Source organism: Phoca vitulina, unplaced genomic scaffold, assembly GCF_004348235.1.
Source record: "Phoca vitulina isolate PV1807 unplaced genomic scaffold, GSC_HSeal_1.0 scaffold21, whole genome shotgun sequence".
NCBI classification, from domain to species: domain Eukaryota; kingdom Metazoa; phylum Chordata; class Mammalia; order Carnivora; family Phocidae; genus Phoca; species Phoca vitulina.
The window spans coordinates 12,575,176-12,585,101 of record NW_022589724.1 but is presented as its reverse complement, the minus strand read 5'-3'; positions in this window follow the sequence as shown (position 1 = coordinate 12,585,101).

Genomic DNA, 9,926 nt, shown 5'->3' with positions numbered 1-9,926 from the left:
CGTTGGGCTTTAGTTTCATCATCTGAAATGTTCTAGTAATCCCCTCTGTGCCTCCAGAGATGTGAGGATTAAATAAGATAGTGCCATAAAAGTGCTTTTTTAGGAATCCGTGATCTCAGTATCCGTTGCCATCCAACTCGGAGCAAGATAAGGCCCTGGCTTGGGAAACAGGCACTTGACACCAACCTCTCCTCCTTCTTCGGAGGGTTGTGACTCATCCTGAGAATCAGTAGCTGACCTGACCCCCACCTCAACCCTCATAAGCACATCGTAATCACGTGACCATCATTGTGCTGGGAACACCCAGGAGGAGAGGAGGGGAGAGCTTGAATCGGATCAGTGGGACTGTCACACCAGGGTGAGGCGGAAGCCTGTGGAGGCTCCAGAGTTGAGGAGGTTGAGCAGAGCGCCCGAATGCCTGGGCTGGTGTGCTGCTGGGGGCAGCCCAGCCTCGGCCTGGTCACTAGTGCCACCGCCGATCATGTGTCTTTGCCGGAGATGTGACGGTTCCTTCTCGGCTCCTGTTGGGCCCTGGCTTTTGTGTAATCTCATTGGAAATGGAGCCACTGTCCGGGAGAGGACAAACAAATCTCAGGATGTACATCCTGCAGAAACAGGATAATTAATGATTCAAAATCCTCCAGATTTATTTATTTTAAAGAACCAAGATATTGTTTGTACTTCTTCCTGTGAAACCTGCTCTGTGCCCTTATTTTGATCATTTCCTTTGTCAGTTTAGTTGGCTCACTCCTCAGAGCCTGCTCCGTTGGAGGGGTGTTGCCTCTGTCAAAGGGGGTAGGAATCAGAGTTGGGGAGTCGGGAATCCTGTTTTCTGACTCTTGCTCTAATCCACCTTTTCCACTCATTACTATCCCTTTACGCAATGAAAGACTCTCAAATGGAGGCTTTGTCTGCCACTAGGACAGCTGTGAGGGAGTCCCTGAGGGAGGGGTGTTGACGGGAGCCAGGCGGGCTCTGCACCAGTTCCTTGTCTGAGACCACTTATGGGAAGTCGTTTTGATGTGAGGACAGACCAGTCCAGGGAGGAGCCCTCCACCTGCCATTTTCTGTGCCCACATTGTCACTGCCAGGGGTCTCCCAGCTTCCAGATATGTTTGACAGACTGTGTGCCTGCTGGTCTTCTGCCCAGACTCCCATGGCTGCCGCAGATCTGTCCTCAGGAGAACTCTGGTCTGGCTCCATCCTCTGCCTTCTGAAGGACCATGGTATGTGGTTGTCCACTCTCCTGCACGTCAAATCTCTCCTTTATGGAAGACTCCCCATCAGCATTAAAACGCTCTTTTCTTCCATGCCCCAACACAAAACCCCAAAACAACCCTCCTAAGACCCCATGCCCCTTTTTAGAAGCAATCCACTTTCTCTTCTCTCCTTGGTAACCAGACTTCTTGACATTGAGTACTCTCGTGTCTGCACCCCCTCACCTCCATTCCACCTGCAACCCACAGCAATCTGGCCTCCCCTGGCCCTGCTCTCCTGAAGCTCGCCTATTCACACTCAGCTTCTTTGAGCTCTGTTGACTCCTCTCCTTTTCTTGAAACCAGCTTTCACTGGCTTCTGTGACATCTCACAATCCTGGGTTTTTCTCTTACGTCTCTGATTACTTTTTCTTAGCCTCCTGGTCAGTGACTCCTCTAACCAGTCTCGTCTGTTGGAGTTCTTTAGAGCTCTGTCCTAGACCCTCTTCCCATCCAATACTCATTCCTCAAGAAGTTGCATCTACTTCTTTGGCTTCAAATAGCATCAGAAAGGGGTGCCTGGGTGGCTTAGTGGGTTAAACGTCTGCCTTCAGCTCAGGTCGTGATCCTGGGGTCCTGGGATCAGGATTGAACCCCGTGTTGGGCCCCCTGCTCAGTGGGGAGTCTGCTTCTCCCTCTGCCTCCCCTTGTGCTCTCTCTTGTGTGCGCTCTTTCTCTCTCACATGCTGTCTCTCAAATAAATAAATGAAATCTTAAAAAAAAAAAAAAAGCATCAGAGAGGTAGTCCTTATAGCAGAATGGCCCCACCACAGTGTGGAGCTGTTCGTTCTGACTTGCAAGATCAGGTTGGAGAGGGCGCCTGGGTGGCTCAGTTGGTTAAGCGACTGCCTTCGGCTCAGGTCATGATCCTGGAGTCCCTGGATCGAGTCCCGCATCGGGCTCCCTGCTCGGCGGGGAGTCTGCTTCTCCCTCTGACCCTCCCCCCTCTCATGTGCTTGCTCTCTCTCATTCTCTCTCTCTCAAATAAATAAATAAAAAATCTTTAAAAAAAAAAAAGATCAGGTTGGAGAAAAGGGAAGATGGGGTTTCAACCCATAGAATCGCTGAAAAAGCAGCCCAGTTAAGTATCTTTCCTCATCTGAGAAAGTCACTCATTGGGTCAGTCAAGGTGAGCTGGACCGCAGTGCAATCAGTGAGCCTGGGGAATCCCTGACTGGCCTGCAGGCCTCCCAGGCCAGGACGCCTCGGTCTGATAGGTTAGCCTTAGCTCTTACGGAAGAGGAACCACTGCTATTGAGCCAAGCCACGTAGCCCACCAGTGGGTTCAGGGGTCAGCTGTGAGTAGTAGAGAAGGAGCCGTCAAGTGGAAATGACTCTTCCCACTGAAACGACTGAAAACCACACGGTCTGTTCAGATAGTGTAAAGAACGCACTATTTCGAAAGATAACCAGAGAATTTCTAAACTATATTAGTTAGTAGTACACTACAGGTGTGTGTTGTGATGGTAGAATACAAGTTGAAAACTAAATGGTATGTTTTTTCCCCTTCAAATCTATTTTTCTGTGACTGTGATGAAGTCAGGTTGGATGTGTTGATGGAGCATTCTGGTACCCTGAACTAAGGCTGGGGAAGGAAGCTGACGTGCAATATTTAAGGCTTGGAGCTGGCAGGACCCTGTAACCATTTGGATAGTCTAGAATTACCCTTGGCCAGTGACGGGAGTGAACACTACTGTGGGGGAGGGCGGTTTCCCTCAGATGTTGTCTTAGTGTATTTCTTACAACAACCCTATGAGGGGATGCAGCGGAACCAGGGTTTGAACCAAGTATGTCTACCTGTGAAGTCCACTAAATCCTACTGTGTCTGGGAGGCTGTGTGAGCCCTTGAATCAGAAAGGGAAGGATTGGCTAGGGGAGGGAGCTGCTGGTGCCCCAGCGGTTCCGCTGACCATTGCTGAGCCAACATCTCTTACTGTGCCTGCATATCTGGTGTGGCTTTGGGAGACGTGGCTGACAAACTCATCTTGCAACCTTCTACAACCTTGACAGTTTATCTATCCTGCTGATAACAAAATGAGACAGAACCGTACTGCTGAGTGAAAGCTCTAGAGTTGGCTTGCTTGTCAAGTTTCTCCTCACACTTGCCATCCCCACTTCATTTCCTGACTTGTAAATAGGCAGGATGAGAGCAGGTGACCGACGAGTTTGATAACCAGAGAACTCTGCTGTGCTCAGCATATCCTGTTATTGTGAATCTCAAGTCCTGCTTTGGCATCGACTATCCTATTTTCCCCTCTTTTTTTCTGGCTTACTCGGAAGATCACGAACCTTGGAACCAGCACTGGGTTCAAATTCCAGTCCTGACACCAAACTTGTTTCCATTTTGCCTGAAGATAAATAGAAATATTGAACTCAGAGTTGTTTTTCTTTTTTTAAGTTGGCTCCATGCCCAGCGTGGAGCCTAACGTGGGTCTTGAACTCATGACCCCAAGATTAAGACCTGAGCCGAGATCAAGAGCCCGACGCTTAACCGACTGAGCCCTGCAGGAACCCCTCAGAGTCATTTCTGAAGACTACGTGAGATCATGGAAAAGAACTCAGCTCTTTGCCTGACTTTTAGTAGGCATTCAAGAAATTATCTTTCTTCTCTTCTCTGCACCCCTTTGCCCCCCACCCCACCCCCAACTGTTTTAATTTTAGCCCAAAACCCAGCCTAAGCATTTGACCATGGGAAGGTCTCCATAGGTTGTGGTGCTCTGGGTGGAGGGAGTGGGGTAAGCAGGGTGAGTCTGGGAAGTCATGAGGAATACAATTCAGCTGGGAAGGGGGGGAGGGAGCAGGGCCCCGTCTCTCCCTCACTGATTGGAGCAGGAAGGTTGCAGACCTCTAAAGCACATTCCACCTTTTCTCTCCCCTCTTCCAAAGTGCACTCCCTGCCCAGAAGCCCCAGCTTGGGCCTCAGTTAGCACAAGTTTCTCTACAGGCTTGCCCAATTCTTTCCCTCCCTCCGGTGTCAAGACTGAGGGCAGGTGGGGCCCAGACTTGGGTGAAATGATAAAACATGGACTTAGTTCCTGGGGCAACCAATATCCTGAATTGGGTCCTTTCTGTCGTTAAGATTAGCTTTCCTTCCAGTGCCCTGATGTCTCTATCTTCCCCTCCAAACACACACATCTACTCCCAGACCTCAGCTTCCAGGAAGTATGTGGGTCAAGTCAGCCCCGCCCCAGTCCTGCCACAGTGTATTAGGACATGGCTGCCCAAGAAATGCCCAGCAGAGCAGAGCCAGCAATAGAGTCAACAGATGACTCCTTGCCTTCATTTATTAACCTGAATAAAGGAAGTAAGCTTGGTACTTGAGTGGAAAGTTAAGTCCCTTGTCCAAGGTCATACAATTAGTGGTCAATGAAGAATCCAACCCAGGAAATTTAATTCTACATCCAGGGCTTTTAACATTCACGATTGCAGAATAGGATATAACATGACTTTAAGTCAAGTGCTGAGGTCTGGATTTTGGGTCATGACACAGGAGTCAATAGTTGCAGGGATGCAATCAGTATCTTTTGAATGAAACTAGTTATTTGCACTTCTTTATAATCAGAGGATGTGGGTTGGGGTATATATTGGTGTAGCCATCTTTGGAAAATATAATTTGCCCCAACATATTTGAGGATGTTATAAAAATTAGGACCTTTATATAAAATACTAAAATTTATTCTACTAATAAAAAGTAAAACCCACAAAATTTCTTTCTTATTCTAGGTTCTACTTATATACCTTCAAAGCATTACCTATCTAGAGGGCGGGGGTGACCCCAAAGCCATAGTCCTTATGTACGGAGAAATTTAAAAGACCACATTAAAAGCTTCTGCTTTTAAATGTACATGTTCTCCCAGGTAAAGGACATATTCCAACCCCTTAGCTGATACTTAAAAACCGAGAGGGGAAAATTACTTTCAACTGTAAGGTTTAGAGAGAGAAGCCAAAGCCTTTGGATTTCCCCACATGTAGGTGTGGTCCCAATAATGAGTGAACTCAACCGTGTGGTGGTCCCCAGAGTGTCTCAGATTTTGCTGGGTGAGGCCTGCACTCTCTGAACATGACTCACCTTCTTCTGGATATTGCCGCCTGGCAACTTGCCAAGCACGTTCCTGAGTGACATACAGACACTTTCTATGGCATAGGCTGTTATAACCAGGACCCGAACAAAAGTGGGGGCTCCAAAGTGATTCCTCCCCATTGAGATAGGTATGATCAAGCACATATCTTTGCCTGTGGACTGGAGAAACACACCGATTAACTGGCACGGACGTGGAAACATGAAACAATGCTATCATCAGGAAATAATTTGTTCTGACCACAAAGATAGTGAAAGTCAATTCAAAAACATAATGCAGGGACGCCTGGGTGGCTCAGTCGCTTAAGCCTCTGCCTTCGGCTCAGGTCATGATCCCAGGGTCCTGGGATCGAGTCCCACATTGGGCTCCTTGCTCAGCAAGGAGCCTGCTTCTCCCTCTGCCTGCCTCTGTCTCTCTCTCTCTCTGATAAATAAATAAAATCTTAAAAAAAAAAAAAAAACATAATGCAGTGTGGTTGAAAGAAGAATATAATAATATCAGTCAATTATTGAGCGCTCTGCACAGGGTATTTTATTTAAATTTGACAAGGAGCCCTATAAACTGGGTGTTAAAATGATCTCCATGTTTATGGGTGGAGAGGTGGAGGCTTTGAAGGTTGAAATAACTTGCCCACAGTCACACAGACGGTCAGTGGAGAAGCTGGAACTCCAATCCAGACTGTCTAACTCCGACGTTCACATTGTTCACTGCAAAGCAATGCTCTGGGCCCTCCGCCTGGCCGTTACTCTTCTGCAGCCTGGTTGAGTTCATGGCATCATCTCCCCATTGGTCACCAAACTCGGGAGTTACCTTTCACGAGGCTCCCTCCATTTCCCTCACATCCACTATTTGTTTAACATGTGGACTTAGACTCTCCCGCGTGCCAGATAGTGTGGACAGAAGGGGGAACGAGGCAGTAACGATTCCTGCCTGAGTTAAGCTGATTTTCTCTGGGGCTTTTAAAATTTGGAACCAGAAAGAGTAAATATCCGTCTCATTCTGGTGGTGAAAGAGGGAGATGCCAGGCTGGGGAGCCTCTTGCAGCCATGTCTCCTGTTGTGTGGGAAAATCTGGAGGCAAGTAAACTGATATTCAGGGAGAATCAGAAGTGAGAGATGGTCCTGGCAGAGTGTCCAAGATTCTGTTTCTGGCTATTCTTGAGACGAGTTGTACCCTGCTCTCACTGCACGCATGTTAGCCTTTGGATGATTTTCACTTTCTCCCTCAGCTGGTTAGAGTTGTGTTTCTGTTTCTTGCAACTAACCCATTCTTGAATGATACAAACCAAAACAAAAAGACATCCACAGGCTCACCCCCAGAGATAAGCTGTTTTCATGTTGTGGTGTGTATTCTCAAAATAGCTCCTCTTAGAGCACTTGCCCAGCTTGCCAAGAGTCTCTTCCTGGTCATGGCCCCTGATTCACAAGACCTCTCGTTGCCATGATGATACTACTTGGCTGTACCCACTTGGCCGTAGTTTATTAATCCAAACCGTCATTCCTGCCCCAAGTTGGGCCAGCAGAAATTCTCTCTTAAAATTTTTCATTTGGACTATTAAGATGTATACTGTCTACTTCAGGAATTTCTATCTTCCAAGTGCAGCCTCTGATCTTGCTACTCATGACACCAGACTCGAGGCCTCTTTGCATGCCTTCCTCAAGAAAATCCATTTAACAGAATATTAATGATCAGTGTGGATTCTACTAAATATTTGCTAAGAAAAACGGAGCAGTGGGTTTCCACCACACACCAATGTACAAGCCAATCAATAAGCCCCCAGTCCCAGCTGGGCTGAGCCCCCTCCAATGGCCTCATCTGCTTTATGTTTCTCCACATGGGTCTGAGTCCTGATGGGGTTTTTAAATATTTGTTTCATAGTTAAAAGTCAGTTCTCTAGATCTGTACTTCCACTCAAGCTCTTACCCAAAGGCCTTGGTGATCAAGAAATGTGGGTGCCCAAGAGGAGGAGCTAGGGTCCAGGGTTGCCCTTATTAATATCCTTGTGGGATTATTGGGCTCTGGAAATATGCTACTTCCCCTCCTTGGCTGGGACAGTTGGACCTTCTGACTTATAAAGGATCTTTAACCTCACAGCGGCCTACTGGCAGCTCCAAGCGGGTTCAAGAAGACCAAGGAGGACAGTTGCATTTGAAAGCTGAATGTCATGACTGTCCTGGATCAGACTCAAGGCATGTGTTGTCTTATCTCATCCCTCACTGAGCAGTGAAACCCCTCTCCCTGCACTACCATCCTATCAAGCATTGTTCTTTGCAAAGTTCTTCCACATAGCCTACCTTTTTCCTCTAACAATTCTGTGGGGTAAGTGATTATGTCCAATTTACAGAAAAGACAAAATCAGAAATCATACAACTAAAACAGAAAAGATGGGACTAGATAAGAAACTGAACGGATTAGCCTGGTGCAAAATTGTTTAGCTTTTTCCCAAGCAACATTTATGATCTTTTCCCCCACCGCCATCCCTGTTTGCTTTCTCCTGTAACAAAGTCTTTAGTTCAGTACTTTCCAGGTCAAACACTGGGATCTACACCCTTTAGTCTCCAGGTTCTCCCAGCTTATTTTATAGTTAGGCTTTCTTGCAAGGCTTACAGTGGGCCTGTGGGTCAGCTTTGAATAGAGACAAGGTCAACGCTACTTGAAAGGAGTGGGCATTGTGCCCTGAGGTTTGCAGTGTAACCTTGAATTTTTTTTACATTGTTAGAGAAATGGGTTGAAAAGTCTTGCCAAGCCTTAAGGGCCAATGTCCTTGTTCTAAGGAAATTTCACTGTTTCAGGGCTGTTGAAGTGAAGAGTTGAGGTCTCAGGGTATGGGGTGTGGTGGGTGGCAGGGAGCTTGGCAGAGTGAGATTTGTGTATTTCATTGAGCTCTTCATAATCATTAGCACACAAAAATTTATGGTATTTGTTGATGATTTCTAAATCTTCATGTCACTAAATAAATCCTTTTAAAACTCAGGATAAATCTTATTATTTGTGTTGCCTTAGTATTATTTTTAAATAACTAGACAAACAAAGAAACAGCTCTTGGATTTAGTTATCTGTTCTGTCCAATTTTGTTTCCTAATTAATTTCCACCTTTATCTTTATTATTTTTATTGTCTTAATTTCTTTCCAGTGGATTTTATTTAAATCTCTGTCATTAAATGTTAACACATTATTGTTATTTTGTCTGATTAAAAAAAAAGCATTATTAAATGGAAGCATCTCATTAGTTTTTTTTTTTTTAAACAAGAAAATATTTTAATTTAGTAACAGAATCACCATCCATACATAACAAGGTACTGAGTGGCATTTTTCCTATTATTTTGGAACTGTGGCTAAAACTGAGGGCAAATGGAGGTAGCTAAGCACCACGTATTCTAAGTTCAAAACCTTCCGGAAGTTGGGGTCAGATGCCTCACAGGTGGCTCTGTGACATACGGAAGAATAAATCTGGCCCTGCCACTAACCTCAGTCTCCCAACCCCAGGTCAGTACAGGGGAAGGCCTGAGAAGCACAAGGAGGTTGACACGTCTTTGAGAAAGGAGTGATCCTAAGTAGAGGCTCTCCTCACACCCTCTGAGGAGGAAGGAGCCACTGATCCTTTCAATGGCAAGGTGGTTCAAAATAATCACTTTTAAAGACCAAGAATGGAGGATTGGCATTTTATTCCCTGCTTAGATGTATGCTTACCAGTGGAGAAGCCTACATTCTCAACATTTTGTGTGGTAGAAATTTCCCATGGGAAGAGTGAGCACTGACCGAGGAAGGCCATTGGGCTTGAGCCTTCCTTCTGATACCCTACAAATAGGGCCATCACCCAGACAAGGAATCCCAGGAGATGGGAGCTGTCCCTCGGGGCTTAGGGAATGGTGGAAGAGATCACACTCAGGCCAGAAAGCTCATGTCACAGAACAAGCCTGGGGCGGGGCAATTTTTTGTAGGGCTTTCAAAAGACCTACCCTGCAAAAGAACTAGCATTTTGGATGGTGCCTTAGTTTCCTGGGATTGCCTTAACAAAGTCCTACAAATGTGTGGCTCAAACAACAAGAATTCATTATCTCACGGTCCTAGAGGCCAGAAGTCTAATATCAAGGTGTCCACAGGCTGGTTGCTTTGTGGACTGTGAGAAAGAATCTGCTCCATGCCCCTCTCCTAACTTTGGGTGATTTGCTGGCAAATTGTATAATTCCTTGGCTTGTATGCATCGCTCCAATATCTGTCTTCACTTTTACATGGCATCCTTACTGTCTTCACATCATCTTCCCTCTGTGCAAGTCTGTCTCTGTGTCCAAATGTCCCCTTTTTATAAGGACACTGGTCATGTTGGATTAGGGACTACCCTAATGATCTTATTTCAACTTGATTACCTCTCTAAAGGGCTATTTTTTTTCTTCCAAGATTTTATTTAAATTCAAGTTAGTTAACAGTGTAGTATTAGTTTCAGGAGTAGAATTTAGTGATTCATCACTTACATATAACAACCAGTGCTCATTACAACATGTGCCCTCCTTAGTGCCCATCACCCATCGAGCCCATCCCCTACCCACCTCCCCTCCAGCAACCCTCAGTTTGTTTCCTATAGTTAAGAGTC